The sequence below is a fragment of the Rhinoraja longicauda genome, chromosome 1 (genome assembly GCF_053455715.1).
Source record: "Rhinoraja longicauda isolate Sanriku21f chromosome 1, sRhiLon1.1, whole genome shotgun sequence".
Taxonomy (NCBI): Eukaryota; Metazoa; Chordata; class Chondrichthyes; order Rajiformes; family Arhynchobatidae; genus Rhinoraja; species Rhinoraja longicauda.
In genome coordinates, this window is record NC_135953.1 from 142522480 (window position 1) to 142538975 (window position 16496).

Below are 16496 nucleotides of genomic sequence, written 5' to 3' on the forward strand. Positions count from 1 at the left end.
CTCAACTCCATCCAAGGACCCAAACAGTCTTTCCAGGTGAGACAGAGGTTCACCTGCACCTCCTTCAACCTCATCTATTGTATCCGCTGCTCTAGATGTCAACTTCTCTACATCGGCGAGACCAAACGCAGGCTCGGCGATCGTTTCTCTCAACACCTTCACTCAGTCCGCCTTAACCAACCTGATCTCCCGGTGGCTGAGCACTTCAACTCCCCCTCCCACTCCCAGTCTGACCTTCCTGTCATGGGCCTCCTCCAGTGCCATAGTGAGGCCCACTGGAAATTGGAGGAACAGCACCTCATATTTTGCTTGGGCAGCTTACAGCCCAGCAGTATGAACATTGACTTCAACTTTAGATAGTTCCTCTGTCCCTCTCTTCCCCTCCCCCTTCCCAGTTCTCCCTCTATCTTCCAGTCTCCACCTGAAGAAGGGTCTCGACCCGAAACGTCACCCATTCCTTCTCTCCCGAGATGCTGCCTGACCTGCTGAGTTACTCCAGCATTTTGTGAATAAATCCACCTATATCCTTTCTTTGTCTCGCCCCCCTGACATCAGTCTGAAGAAGGGTCTCGACCCGAAACATCACCAATTCCCTCTCTCCTAGATGCTGCCTGACCTGCTGAGTTACTCCAGCATTTTGTGATACATGCAAATTACAAAATAAGTGAATCACCCAGAACAGAAATCCAATCCACAGTGCAGTGCCCCAGAGTGGTGAGTGCACCACTTATGTGGAAAATATAGTTTCAGTCAACTGGATGGATCATATTCAACACATTAGTGCAACAGGATCATTGTAAAGGGACAAGAAGGTCTGAAGAAGACAGGGTCTGAAGAAGGGTTCTGACCCGAAACGTCACATATTATTTTTTTCTCCAGAGATGCTGTCTGACCCACTGAGTTAATCCAGTGTTTTGTGTGTGTAGAAGGAGACAAAGTCAGACTGAGAGAGAAACACAAGGATCGCAGATTAAATTAGTTTAGAGATATAGCGCAGAAACAGGCTCTTCGGCCCACCGGGTCCGCGCCGACCAGCGATCCCCGCACACTAACACTATCCTACACCCACTAGGGACAATTTTTACATTTACCAAGCCAATTAACCTACAAACCTGCACCTCTTTGGAGTGTGGGAGGAAACCGAAGATCTCGGAAAAAACCCACGCAGGTCACGGGGAGAACGTACAAACTCCGTAAAGACAGCATCCGTAGTCGGGATGGAACCCGGGTCTCTGGCGCTGCATTCGCTGTAAGGCAGCAACTCTACCGCTGCACCACCGTGACCGCCCTATTCTTTTTTTCTCCAGAGATGCTGCCTGACCCATTGAATTAATCCAGTATTTTGTGTATGTAGAAGGAGACAAAGTCAGACTGAGAGAGAAACACAAGGATCTGCAGATGCTGCAATCTTGAGCAAAAGTGATGTGCTGAGCGGGCATAGTTAGAATCTTTGTAGCAGGATATGCAGACCCAGGTTAGAACAGAGAACAGCACAGCACAGGGACTGGTATTTCAGCCTGCAATGTCTATGCTGGACATGATGCCAAGATGAACTAATCTCATCTGCCTACACTTGTTCCTACCTCTCTGTCACATATCCATGTGCCTAATTATCATCATAATCACAATAAACTTCGTACAGACGGAACCTGTAGTCAGGCTCGAACCCCGGTCTTTGCTGAGGTTAGGCAGCAACTCTATCACTGTGCCACCCTCTGTTTTACTCTTTAAGGTGTTAGAACTTCTCTTGTTCAACTGGCAGTTCACACCACTGAGATTCAGTTCAGCTTTTTCCTAAGATTCAAGATTCAAGATCAGTTTATTGTCACGTGTACCAATTAAGGTACAGTAAAATTTGAGTTACCATACAGCCATACTAAGTAAAAAGCAACAAGACACACAGCCACATAAAATAAAATTTAACATAAACATCCACCACAGCGGATTCCACATTCCTCACTGTGATGGAAGGTAATAAAGTTCAATCACCTTCCTCTTTGTTCACCCGCGGTCGGGGCTGTTGAACCGTCCACAGTCGCCGCTGCCGACTGTCCAAAGCCCCCGCGTCGGGATGATCGAAACTCCCCGCGTCGGGGCGGTTGAAACTCTCTCCGCGGCATGGAGCTCCCAAAATAACACATGATGTTGCATTAAATACCAACTCAACTTCTGAAACTGCTGCCACTGAATATCTTTGCAGACAAATTTTAAATAGCTTTTGAAGTTGAACAATGTTGGATGGAATGTAATCATTATTTACATAAAATCAAGTTGACTTTCCTATTAATTGTGATTTTTCTTTTGAACTTTGAGGCATTCTGCAAGGAAGGTGCGACAGTAATTGCTACAGACATCAATGAAGAGAAACTGAAGGAGTTGCTGCAGTACTCAGGTGAACAATCTACTTGTTCGTGTCTGTGTTCCCACACAATCTGTAGTGAAAACTCCTCATGGAATAACTGTGTTTGTTTAGCTTGGTTCACTAAACATAAAATTATATAATGGATTGGACAAGCTAGATGCAGAAAAAATGTTTCCAATGTTGGGGGAGTCCAGAACCAGGGGCCACAGTCTAAGAATAAAGGGGAGGTGAGAAAAAACTTTTTCACCCAGAGAGTTGTGAATTTGTGAAATTCTCTGCCACAGAGGGCAGTGGAGGCCAATTCATTGGATGGATTTAAAAGAGAGTTACATAGAGCTCTAGGGGCTAGCGGAATCAAGGGATATGGGGAGAAGGCAGGCACGGGTTACTGATTGTAGATGATCAGCCATGATCACAATGAATGGCGGTGCTGGCTCGAAGGGCCAAATGGCCTCCTCCTGCATCTATTTTCTATGTAAGATATGTAGGAAAGACCTGCAGATGCTGGTTTAAATCCCAGTTAGACACAAAATGCTGGAGTAACTCAGAGGGACAGGCAGCATCTCGGGAGAGAAGGAATGGGTGATGTTTCGGGTCGAGACCCTTCTTCAGACCACCCATTCCTTCTCTCCCAAGGTGCTGCCTGACCCGCTGAGTTACTCCAGCATTTTGTGTCCACCTTCACTCAACAAGATAAACAGACCAGCTGAGTGGATGTGATGTGGAGAGAAATGTCTGCACCCAGTGCTGGTGAATATTTGGAATTCTCTACTCAGGAGGTCAGTGGAGTATTGATCATTGACTCATTCAAAACTGAGATTGATTGATTTCTGAACATTGAAGGGATCTGAGCGATATTGGGAAAGATAGGGCGGTCACGGTGGCGCAGCGGTAGAGTTGCTGCCTTACAGCGAATGCAGCGCTGGAGACCCGGGTTCCATCCCGACTACGGGTGCTGTCTGTACAGAGTTTGTACGTTCTCCCCGTGACCTGCGTGGGTTTTCTCCGAGATCTTCGGTTTCCTCCCACACTCCAAAGACGTGCAGGTTTGTAGGTAAATTGGTTTGGTAAATGTAAAAATTGTCCCTAGTGGGTGTAGGATAGTGTTAATGTGCGGGGATCGCTGGTCAGCGCGGACCCGGTGGGCTGAAAGGGCCCTTTTCCATGCTGTAAAATCAGGTAAATGGTGGTTATATGGCGAGTCCGAAACTTGCCAGTTGTAGACGAAGTTTATTGCAGCCGCAATACACGAATACAGAGTCAAAACAACAAGTTACAGGACAACCAATATAAACTTACTGTCTTCCTTGAAGACTTCGCCGAACTGGCTAAAACGGGCGCCAAACGCGCACCTGACATCGCTGGCCAATCAGCGATGTCGTTTCCTGGACCAATCCCCATGGTCGCGTTCCCACGTGACCTCGCTGGCCAATCCGAGGGTTCGACGACCTGGACCATTCTCTATGGTCGATACATGACCCCCCCCAGAACCCGAGGTGCGGAACCTAGCAGGGAGCCGGATTTCGCGACCATAACGAGTACGGAGAGGGACAGCCTGAACCACGGGAGCCGGAGGTTCCGGACTTGGTGGAACAGCCGGAACGGGAGGTTCTGGAGGAACTACCGGAACGGAGGGTCCTGGAGGAACTGCCGAAACGGGGGGTCCTAGGGGAACTGCCGAAACTGGGGGTCCCGGAGGAACTGTCGGAATGGGGGTTTGTGGACTGGGCGGAACTAACGGAGGTCGGCCTCTTCTAGGGGTTTGACCGACCAGGACTGGTTGATCCGGGTCCAAATGGGCAGGTTTGAGCCGGGACACCGAGACGAGTTCACTCTTGCCGCCCATGTCTAAGGTGAAAGTAGCCGTTCCCTTACGTAAAACCCGAAACGGCCCTTGATAGACCCTCTGCAACGGGGCGCGATGGGCATCTTTACGCAAAAAAACAAACTCACAGTCCTTCAGGGAAGACGGTTCATGTACCATGGGACACCCATGACGTGAAGTCGGCACTGGAGCCAGGGAGCCCACCCGTTCCCGGAGAGCTGCTAACGCTGCTGGGACTGTAGGGAGCAGTGCTGAAGTGTCCGGAAACAGATCTCCAGGTACTCGAAGGGTCGAGCCATATACCAGCTCTGCGGACGACGCACCGAGATCTGGCTTAGGAGCCGTCCGGATGCCCAAAAGAACCCAAGGGAGTTGGTCTACCCAGTCCGGGCCTTCAAGCCTTGCACAGAGGGACGCCTTAAGTTGGCGGTGGAACCTCTCTACGAGACCATTTGCCTGGGGGTGATATGCAGTTGTGGGTTGTAATTTGGACCCGTACAGTTCCGCCAGCGCGGCCCAGAGGGACGAAGTGAACTGTGGTCCTCTGTCAGTTGTAATAACTGCCGGGACCCCGAAACGAGCTACCCAATGAAGGGCCAAAGTCCTAGCACAAGACGCTGACGAGATGTCAAACAATGGGAAAGCCTCTGGCCACCGGGTGAACCGATCCACCACCGTGAGGAGGTGGGTGTAGCCCCGGGAGGAAGGCAAAGGCCCGACCAAATCCACGTGGATGTGGAAAAAATGAAAAGCCGGGACTTCGAAATCCTGTACGGGGGGCTGGACGTGGCGCTGGACCTTAGCGGTCTGACAGGGCACGCAGGAACGTGCCCACCCCGCTACCTGTTTCCGCAGGCCATGCCAGACAAACCTCGCTGCCACCAAGGCAGAGGTGGAGCGGATGGACGGGTGCGCCAGCCCATGAATGGCATCGAAAACCCGGCGCTGAAGGGAGGGCGGTACTACCGGCCTGGGGCGAGGAAGAGAAACATCGCACCAGACTTTCGTGCCCTCCGACCCACAAGCTACCTGGGCCAACTTCAATCCCGAAGTGGTGGACTGGTACGTCGAAACGGTATCCGCTAGGAGCTGTGCCTCCGCGAGCTCCTGGGGATCCACTTCGCAGTCCACCGCCGAAATAGGGGGAAAAGCAGGTCTAGACAGGGCGTCAGCAACGGCATTCAGCTTACCCGCGATATGACGGACATCTGTGGTAAATTCTGAGATAGCAGTCAGGTGCCGCTGCTGGCGGGCCGACCATGGGTCAGACAATTTCAAAAAAGCCAATGTTAATGGCTTGTGGTCCGTAAATGCCACAAATGGGCGGCCCTCGAGGAAATACCTGAAATGACGGACAGCTAAATGGAGAGCTAGAAGCTCTCGGTCAAATGCGCTATATTTCAGCTCGGCCGAATTTAGTTGCCGGCTGAAAAACGCTAAAGGCTGCCAACGGCCACCAACCTGCTGCTCCAGAACTCCACCCACCGCCACGTCAGAGGCGTCAACCGTCAGGGCCGTGGGGGCGGAGGGGCTCGGATGGACCAACATGGTGGCGTCTGCCAAGGCTGCCTTAGCTGCCGTAAAAGCCGACTCTGCGGCCGGGGACCACAACAACTCTACCGGATTACCTGCAAGGCATTGGAAAAGCGGGCGCAGGACTCGCGCCGCTGCCGGAACGAATCTATGGTAGAAATTAACCATGCCAACGAACTCCTGCAGCCCTTTTACTGTGGTGGGCCTGGGGAAAGCCCGGATAGCCTCCACCTTCTCTGGCAAAGGGACAGCGCCGGCAGGGGTAATTCTATGTCCTAGAAAATCGAGAGCAGGCAGGCCGAATTGACATTTGGAGGGTTGAATAATGAGCCCGTGGTCTTGGAGCCGCTGGAACACGGTCCGCAAATGGGCCTGGTGTTCTTGCACTGAGGGGCTGGCTACCAGGATGTCGTCTAAATAAATAAACACAAAGGGTAAACCCCTGCCCACGCGGTCCATCAGTCGCTGGAAAGCCTGTGCCGCGTTCTTTAAACCGAAAGGCATACGCAACCATTCAAACAACCCGAACGGAGTAATAGTTGCAGTTTTTTGTATGTCCTCCGGTCGCACCGGAATCTGATGGTATCCTCGCACCAAATCGATTTTGGAAAACACTACCGCTCCTTCCAGTCCAGATGAAAAGTCCTGTAGGTGCGGTATGGGGTAGCGATCAGCCGTGGTGACAGCATTGAGACGCCGATAATCGCCACATGGCCTCCACCCCCCAGATGCCTTGGAGACCATGTGTAACCACGGGCTGTCAGACTGACGAACAATTCCCATTTCCTCCATCTTCCTGAACTCCGCCCGTGCCACCACCAGTTTGTCTGGCGGTAGTCTCCTGGCCCGAGCGAAAACGGGAGGGCCTTCGGTGCGGATGTGATGGACCACACCGTGCTTAGCTGAAGGTGCGTCAAAACGTTGGACGAGCAGCTCTGGGAACTCTGCCAGAATCGCAGCATACGAGTCGGGGGCCGCGACGACGGCCTGGACAGTAGGGCTGGGCGAGGAGGCGATTGCCGGAGCGACGTGCTCGTCTTCAGCAGCGGGTCGGAGGTCGTTACCGCGGACATCAGGAACCAGTGAAAAAGCCCAGAGAAAATCTGCGCCCAGGATCGCTTGTTTGACGTCGGCTATGATGAATGGCCATTCGTACGTGCGGAGGCCTAACGCAAGGGACATCTTCCGTGTGCCGAAAGTGCGAATTGGGCTGCCATTAACCGCGATGAGGGTGGGACCTGTCTTACCCGATCTGGTTTCGAGGTCGGTCGGCGGCACTATGCTGACGATGGCTCCGGTGTCTACCAAAAATTCTGTGTCCGTGAATCGATCATGGACATAGAGGCGCCGGTTCTGGCCAATCGTAACTGCCCCTATGTACGATCGGCCGAGGCATTTCCCGCGAAGGTACAAGGCAAACGACAGTTGCGGGATTCGTTACCCCATCGTAGGTGATAATAGCACCAGCCGCGCTTGTGCGGATCTTTTTGGCGGGCTTTCGGAGAATTGGCGGGAGACGTGGCGCCATCTTGCCGTCGCTGTGGCGTGGTCACCGATGTCGAGACTTTGTTGATGGAATCCCCTGCCTTGTTTTTTCCCGCTATGATCGCGTCCGCTTTCGCTGCATATGCTTCGGGGTCCTTAAAAGAACAATCCGTAAGCAGCAGTCGGACATCCTCGGGAAGTTTCTCGCGGAATGCCTGTTCAAACATCGGGCAATCCGTGTGCTCACCGGCTAGCACCATCATTTCGGCCATGCGGACGGAAGGCAGTTGGTCTCCAAGCTCCGGTAGGTGCAGAAGTTTTGCCGCACCACCATGCTTATTTAACCCGAAGGTTCGCAGTAATGCCTTCTTCATGGTTTCATATTTGTCTTCCGCAGGTGAAGTTATGATAAACCGCATCATGCGCTTGGTTGTGTCCGGCGATAGAGCGCTGACGAGGTAAAAGTACTTCGTGGCATCGTCCGACACCTTCTTTATGTGGAATTGAGCCTCGGCGTGGATAAACCAAGCTTGCGGTGCGTACGTCCAAAATAACGGAAGATGAACGCCTGCCGCGCTTGACTCCGATGTGCCCTGCTCGGTCATCGTCAACGAGGCGTCGGGTTCCTGCTCAGTTGGTGATCGTCCAGATCACGTTCGGGGTCACCAATATGGCGAGTCCGAAACTTGCTAGTTGTAGACGAAGTTTATTGCAGCCGCAATACACGAATACAGAGTCAAAACAACAAGTTACAGGACAACCAATATAAACTTACTGTCTTCCTTGAAGACTTCGCCGAACTGGCTAAAACGGGCGCCAAACGCGCACCTGACATCGCTGGCCAATCAGCGATGTCGTTTCCTGGACCAATCCCCATGGTCGCGTTCCCACGTGACCTCGCTGGCCAATCCGAGGGTTCGACGACCTGGACCATTCTCTATGGTCGCTACAGTTAGGTTTAAAATTATTCCTATTGTTATATGTACCAAGCTACAATGAAAAACTTTGTTTGGATGCTATCCAAACAGATCAGATAATATTCATGAATATAATCAAGTCAAGTACAATAGATACAACTAAGGGGAAGATACTGAGTGCAGGTTATAGTTCTTAACATCATACGCCTCAGTTTCAGATGCAAAGTCCAATGTCCAAGGTGAATGGGACAGTACCCTAGCTTATGGAAGGGCCGTTCAGAAGCCTGATAACAGAAGGGAAGAAGCTGTTCCTGAGTCTGGTGGTGCGCGCTTTCAAGCTTCTGTACCTTCTGCCGGACGGGAGCGGGGAGAAGAGGGGATGACCGGGGTGGGACAGGGACACGTCTTTGGTTATATCGGCTGCTTTCCCGAGGCAGCGTGAAGTGTAGATGGAGTCAATGGTGGGGAGTGTGGTGTGTGTGATGGGCTGGGCTCCATCTACAATGGTGGGGAGTGTGGTGTGTGTGTGTGATGGGCTGGGCTACATCCACAACTCTCTGCAATTTCTTGCAGTCTTGGGAAGAGCTGTTCCCTTTCAGAATGGCAGGCAGTAACTAGTGGGGTACCGCAAGGCTCGGTGCTGGGACCGCAGCTATTTACAATATACATTAATGACTTGCATGAAGGGATTAAAAGTACCATTAGCAAATTTGCAGATGATACAAAGCTGGGTGGTAGTGTGAACTGTGAGGAAGATGCTATGAGGTTGCAGGGTGACTTGGACAGGTTGTGTGAGTGGGCGGATGCATGGCAGATGCAGTTAAATGTGGATAAGTGTGAGGTTATCCACTTTGGTGGTAAGAATAGGCCCACCGGGTCCGCGCCAACCAGCGATCCCCGCACACCACACTCCCCACCATTGTAGATGCAGCCCAGCCCATCACACACACCACACTCCCCACCATTGACTCCATCTACACTAGCTGGCTCGAAGGGCCGAATGGCCTCCTCCTGCACCTATTGTCTATTGTCACACCCAGCTGTGATGCAACCCGACAGTATGTTTTCTACGGTGCATCTGTGCAAGTTTGTAAAAGTCATTGGAGACATGGTGAATGGCCTCAGTCTCAGGAAGTAGAGGTGTTGGTGTATGCGTTTAGTTTAGTGTAGTTTAGAGATACAGCGCGGAAACAGGCCCTTCAGCCCACCGGGCCTGCGCCAACCAGCGATCCCCGCACATTAACACTATCCTACACCCACTAGGGGCAATTTTTACATTCATCAAACCAATTAACCTACAAACCTGCACGTCTTTGGAGTGTGGGAGGAAACCGAAGATCTCGGAGAAAACCCACGCAGGTCACGGGGAGAACGTACAAACTCCGTACAGACAGCCCCCGCGGTCGGGATGGAACCCGGGTCTCCGGCGCTGCAAGTGCTGTAAGGCAGCAACTCTACCGCTGCGCCACCGGCCGCCCGAACATGGCTGCCGCATCCATGTGGTGTACGGTAAAAGGTCAGCCATGATCTTGATAAAGGTGAAACAAGCACAGTTTGAAGGCCTCTCAGTCTGAAGAAGGGTCTCCACCTGAATCGCCACCTATTCCTTCTCTCCGGTGATGCTGTCTGACCCGCTGAGTTGCTCCAGCATTTTCCATCTGTCTTTACTGTACTCCCGATCATATTTCTGATACTCTTATGATGTCAGATAATTATTAACCACATTGTTCCATTCTTAAACTGAACTTTCCAAAAATGCAGTTGAAACATTTCTGCATTCTCACATTATCATTTTGTGCTGGGGAAGGGAGTGAAGGTGGAGCGAGGAGTTGGGAATTACTTGAAATTGGGGAACTGCTTTTGCTCAGGATTCCATGTTAGAAACATAGAAACATAGAAACATAGAAAATAGTTCGGCCCTTCGAGTCAGCACTGACATTCATTGTGATCATGGCTGATCATCCACAATCAATAACCCGTGCCTGCCTTCTCCCCATATCCCTTGATTCCGCTAACCCCTAGAGCTCTATCTAACTCTCTTTTAAATCCATCCAGTGATTTGGCCTCCACTGCCCTCTGTGGCAGAGAATTTCACAAATGACAAGCAAGCAAAGAGTCACCACACTCCAGAACCTTCTGTGAATTTTACTCACAAAATGCTGGAGTAACTCAGTAGGTCAGGCAGCATCTCAGGAGAGAAGGAATGGGTGACGTTTCGGGCTCCTTTGTGCTTACAGACTTGTATTGGGGCCGAATTTACAAAAGCACCAGTTTTAAAAATACTTATCCTTGTTTTCATTATCCTCTGGAATCTTTCCCTTCCTCCCTGTGTATCCACTCCATCTTCGCTTCTTCAGTTAGGCCGGTCACGGTGGTGCAGCGGTAGAGCTGCTGCCTTACAGCGAATGCAGCGCCGGAGACCCGGTTTCCATCCTGACTACGGGTGCTGTCTGTACGGAGTTTGTACGTTCTCCCCGTGACCTGCGTGGGTTTTCTCCGAGATCTTCGGTTTCCTCCCACACTCCAAAGACGTGCAGGTTTGTAGGTAAATTGGTTTGGTAAATGTAAAAAAGGGACAGAAGAGCTATTTAAAGTTAGAGAAGTCTCTGTTCATACCGCTGGGCTGTAAGCTGCCCAAGCAAAATATGAGGTGCTGTTCCTCCAATTTCCGGTGGGCCTCACTATGGCACTGGAGGAGGCCCATGACAGAAAGGTCAGACTGGGAGTGGGAGCAGGAGTTGAAGTGCTCAGCCACCGGGAGATCAGGTTGGTTGAGGCGGACTGAGCGAAGGTGTTGAGCGAAACGATCGCCGAGACTGCGTTTGGTTTCGCTGATGTAAATAATTGACATCGAGAGCAGCGGATACAATAGATGAGGTTGGAGGAGGTGCAGGTGAACCTCTGTCTCACCTGGAAAGACTGTTTGGGTCCTTGGATGGAGTTGAGGGGGAGGTAAAGGGACAGGTGTTGCATCTCCTGCGGTTGCAGGGGAAAGTGCCCGGGAAGGGGGTGGTTTGGGTAGGAAGGGACGAGTGGACCAGGGAGTTACGGAGGGAACGGTCTCTGCAGAACAGAGAAAGGGGAGGGGATGGGAAGATTTAAGGGCAGGATGGAAATTGGATGTGAAGTGTATGAAGTCAGTGAGTTCTGCATGGGTACAAGAGGTAGCACCAATGCAGTCGTTGATGTAGCGGAGGTAGAGTTCGGGGATGGGGCCAGAGTACGTCCGGAACAGGGATTGTTCGACGTACCCGACAAAGAGGCAGGCATAGCTAGGGCCCATGCGAGTGCCCATAGCTGCGCCTCTGGTTTGGAGGGAGTGGGAGGAGTCAAAGGAGAAGTTGTTAAGGGTAAGAACCAGCTCTGCTAGGCGGAGGAGAGTGTTGGTAGATGGGGATTGGCTGGTTCTACGGTCGAGGAAGAAACGGAGGGCTTCGAGACCATCCTTGTGGGGGATGGAAGTGTAGAGTGACTGGATATCCATGGTAAAGATGAGGGAGTGGGGGCCTGGAAACCGGAAGTTATTGATGAGACGGAGAGCATGTGAGGTGCCTTGGACGTAGGTGGGGAGGGATTTGACCAGGGGGGATAGGATGGAGTCGAGGTAGGTGGAAATAAGTTCGGTGGGACATGAACAGGCAGAAACAATAGGTCTGCCGGGACAGTTCATTTTATAGATTTTAGGTAGAAGGTAAAATCGGGCCGTGCGGAACAATACGTTTGGAGGCATTAGAGGGTAGATCGCAGGAAGTGACCTGGAGTAGATCGCCCGGTGCGGGGGAGCTGAGGTTCCCCCCGATGCAGGAGCTTGATCGCCCCGACGAGGAAGGCCCGCCGCTGGCTACGGGTGTCAAGATCGTCCCGTCAACGGAAGGCTCGAGGCCCCCGATCGCAGGAGGACAAAGAAGGGAAGAGATGGAACTTTTTTTCGTCTTTCATCACAGTGAGGAATGTGGAGGAGTCACTGTGGTGGATGTTCATGTTAAAATGTATTTTGTGTGTCCTGTTGCTTTTTATTGGCGTGACAATACAATACAATACAATATCTCTTTATTGTCATTGTACAGGGGTACAACGAGATTGGGAATGCGCCTCCCATACGAGACAATAAATTAATTAGCTAGTCAGTATTAATTTAAACAACCCAATGAAACAGTTTTAAAACAGAATAAAGTACAAGTAGATCTGTGCCGGATCACTGTGCGATGTGACCATCCGGCTCAGCAGGACCGGTTCATAGCAGCTATGGCCCTGGGGATGAAGCTTTTCCTGAGTCTGGAGGTGCCGGCGTAGAAGGCCTTGTATCGTCTGCCCGATGGGAGGAATTCGAACAGACTGTTGCAGGGGTGTGAGGAGTCTTTGTGGATGCTGGTGGCTTTTCTGAGGCATCGTGTGTTGCAGTTGCCCTCCTAAGGCTGGTAGCTGTGTTCCGATGGTCCTCTGAGCTCTATGGACTACCCGCTGAAGAGCTTTCCTCTCTGCCTCCGTGCAGCTGAGATACCACACAGGGTTGCCATGTGTTAGGATGCTCTCTATGGTGCAGCGGTAGAATGTCGTCAGCAGCTGTTGGGGTAGACCAGACTTCTTCAGTGTTCTTAGGTAGAACACCCGTTGCTGTGCCTTCTTGACCAGCGCAGCAGTGTTATTGGACCATGTTAGGTCCTCCGAAATGTGAGTGCCCAGAAACTTGAAGCTGGACACTCTCTCCACAATGTCCCCATTGATAAAGATCGGGGCGTATTCCCCGTTATGTGACCTACGGAAGTTGATGATCAGCTCCTTGGTCTTTGTGGTATTTAGGGACAGGTTGTTCTCCGAGCACCAGGCCGCCAGGTTCTGGACCTCCGCTCTGTAGTTTGCTTCATCACCGTTGGTGATCAGCCCGATCACCGTTGTGTCGTCTGCAAACTTGACAATGGTGTTGGTGTCAAATGCAGGAACACAGTCGTGTGTGAAGAGGGAGTAGAGCATGGGGCTCAGAACACAGCCCTGTGGTGTGCTGGTACTCAGGGTGATAGTGGAGGACAGGTGCGGGCCCATTCTCACTGCCTGCGGTCGCTCCAGCAGGAAGTCCAGGATCCAGTCGCATAACGACGAGCTGAGGCCTAGCTGGTGGAGTTTGGTGATGAGCTTGGTGGGGATGACCGTGTTGAAGGCAGAGCTATAGTCAATGAATAGCATCCTCACATACGTGTCCTGTCTCTCTAGGTGAGTCAGGACAGTGTGAAGAGCCAGAGAGATGGCGTCCTCTGTGGATCTATTTGCCCTGTATGCAAATTGATGTGGGTCCAGTGAGTCAGGGATGCTGGATTTGATGTGTGAGAGGACCAGCCTTTCAAAGCACTTCATGACTATCGGAGTTAGGGCAACCGGACGGTAGTCATTCAGGTTGGTGATCTTTGCTTTTTTCGGCACCGGTACTATGATAGCCGACTTCAGGCACTTGGGGACCGTAGCCAGAGATAGTGACAGGTTAAAGATCCTGGTGAATACCTCAGCCAGCTGTTCAGCACAGTCCCTAAGTACCCTTCCTTGAACTCCATCTGGGCCTGCAGCCTTGCGTGGGTTGACCCTTCGCAGAGCGCGTTGTACCTCCTGTGTGCTCAGTTGCAAGACCAGTCCCTCCGCCTCGGCTGGGGTTCTTCCACTCAAGGTGGTGTTGCCAGTTTTGAAGCGGGCAAAAAAGGTGTTTAGCTCGTTGGTCAGTGTCATATCGCTGTGGGGGCAGGCAGGGCTGCTCTTGTAGCCAGTGATGTCCCTGACATGCTTCTGGTGTCCGTGGTGTTGAAGTGGTCTTCCACCCGTTGCCTGTGGGTGTCTTTGGCCCTTTTAATACCTCTGTTCAGGTTTGATCTGGCAACACTGTATGCTGAAGTGTCACCAGATTTAAAGGCATTGTTGCATGCCCTCAGCAGGTTCTGTACCTCCTTATTCATCCAGGGTTTCCGGTTTGGGAACATCTTTATTTCCTTGTCCTCCGTGACATTCTCCACACAGCAGTTGATGTAGGAGAGCACAGTGGATGTGTATTCCTCCAAGGCTATCTCTGAACCGTAGGTGGCCTGTTGTGCAAACAGGTCCCAGTCGGTGCGATCAAAGCAGTCCTGGAGTTGTAGGGTGGCATCCTCGGGCCATATTTTGACCGTCTTTATTGTAGGTTTGGTCTTGCGGATGAGGGGTTTGTATGCGGGCAGTAGAAGCAGTGAGAGGTGATCGGATTGTCCCAGGGGTGGGCAGGGGAGAGCTCTGTAGGCGTCCTTTACGTTGGTATACACCTTATCCAGCGTGTTTGAGCCCCTGGTAGGGCACTGCACATGCTGGTGGAATTTGTGGAGCGTCGCTCGTAGGTCGACCTGATTAAAGTCCCCGGCAACAATGAAGGCACCGTCGTGGTGGGCATCCTGCTGCTTACTGATGGCCGAGTGCAGCTGTGCTAGCGCTAGGTTAGCATTAGCCTGTGGGGGAATGTAAGCGGCCATGATAATGACCACAGTAAACTCCCGCGGCAGATAGAACGGTTCTATCGGCCCGCTGTAGTGACCGGTTCGTGAGCTCCACAGCCCCGTCGGGAACAAATGCGTTAAGCCACGTCTCCGTGAAGATCAGCGCACAGCAGTCTTTCAGGGATCGCTGGGTGTTGATCCATAGCCTTACCTCATCCAGCTTGTTGGAGAGTGACCGGACATTGGCGAGAAAGACTCTTGGTAGGGATGGTCTTTGTGGGGCCCTCCGTAGCCTGGCCTGCACCCCCGCTCTCCCACAGTAGCCTGGCCTGCACCCCCGCTCCCCTGCACCCCCACTCTCCTGCACCCCCACTCTCCCACAGTAGCCTGGCCTGCACCCCCACTCCCCTGCACCCCCACTCTCCTGTACCCCCACTCTCCCACAGTAGCCTGGCCTGCACCCCCGCTCTCTGTCTGTAGCCTGACCTGCACCCCCCCCTCTGTCCGTAGCCTGGCCTGCACCCCCGCTCTCCTGCACCCCCACTCTCCTGCACCCCAGCTCTCCTGCACCCCCGCTCTCCGGCCTCCATGTTTTTGCTTCCTCTCCCTGCGCTGGCTCCGTCTCCATCCCTCCGGTGTGGTGATCTAGGGGGCTGCTCTGCCTGGCTCTGTCGGGACTTTGGTGAGGGTTTTGTGGTACTCACCAGCCAGTCTCTCGCAGCCGCGTCCAATATTGAGCAGCTCCGTGCGGCTCCATGTGCGGTCCGCCTTCCGGGAGCTGCAGTGCTTTGGGGAGCGCTCTGCCGCTGCCGCTGCCGTTGCCGCTGGGTCCGGACTCACCGCCACGGGCTCCGACTGGATTCCAGTGCAGGCAAGGTTTTTCCCACCGCTGCTGGGCTGCTCCGTGCGTGGTTTGCAGCGCTTTGGAGAGCGCGATGTTGCTGTGTCCGGACGTGCTGCCGCCCGCACCGTGGGGATTTCAGTGCAGTAGGTGAGTTTCAGTGGTCGTTTGTGTTCAGTGCAGTAGGTGAGTTTCAGTGGTCGTTTTCTGTGTTTCCCGGGTGTACTTTCTTGGGTTTTCTCGTAGCCGCGTTTGGTGCTGGGCTGCTCCGAATTGCATCGGATGGGGGAGCACAAAGCCCCTGCGTCTGGACGCGCCGCCATTTTCCTAGTCATTGTGGCAAATAAAATTCCTCGTATGTTGCAAAACATACTTGGCTAATAAAGTATGATTATGATGATTATCATGATTATGAACCTGGTGCCAAGACAACAACCTTTCTCTCAATGTCAGTAAGACAAAGGAGACAGTGATCAACTTCAGTAAGTGAAGCGGTACACATTCCCCAGTACACATCGACGGGGCCGAAGTAGAGATGGTTGAAAACTTCCAGTTCTTGTGTAAATATCACCATCAACTACTCCTGGACTAATCATAGCAAAGAGATGGCCAAGGAAATACACCAACGCCTCTACTTCCTGAGAAGGCTTAGGAAGTTCAGCATGTCCCCTACAACTCTCACCAACTTCTACAGATGCGCCATACAAAGCATTTTATCAGGATGCACCACAGCATAGTTTGGGAACAGCTCCATCCAAGATCGCAAGAAATTGCAGAGAATTTAGGATGCAGCCCAGACCATCACACAAACCAACCTCCCTTCCATTGACTCCATCTACACCTCACGCTGCCTCGGCAAGGCCAGCAGCACAATCAAGGACCAGACTCACCCTCGTCTCCCCTCTCCCATCAAGCAAGAGGTACAGAAGTGTGAAAACGCACACCTCCAGATTCAGGGACAGTTTCTTCCCAGCTGTTATCAGGCAACTGAACCATCCTATCACCAACTAGAGAGCAGTGCTGGGCTACCTCATTGGAGACCTTCGGACTATCTTTAATTTGACTTTTCTGGACTTTATCTTGCACTAAG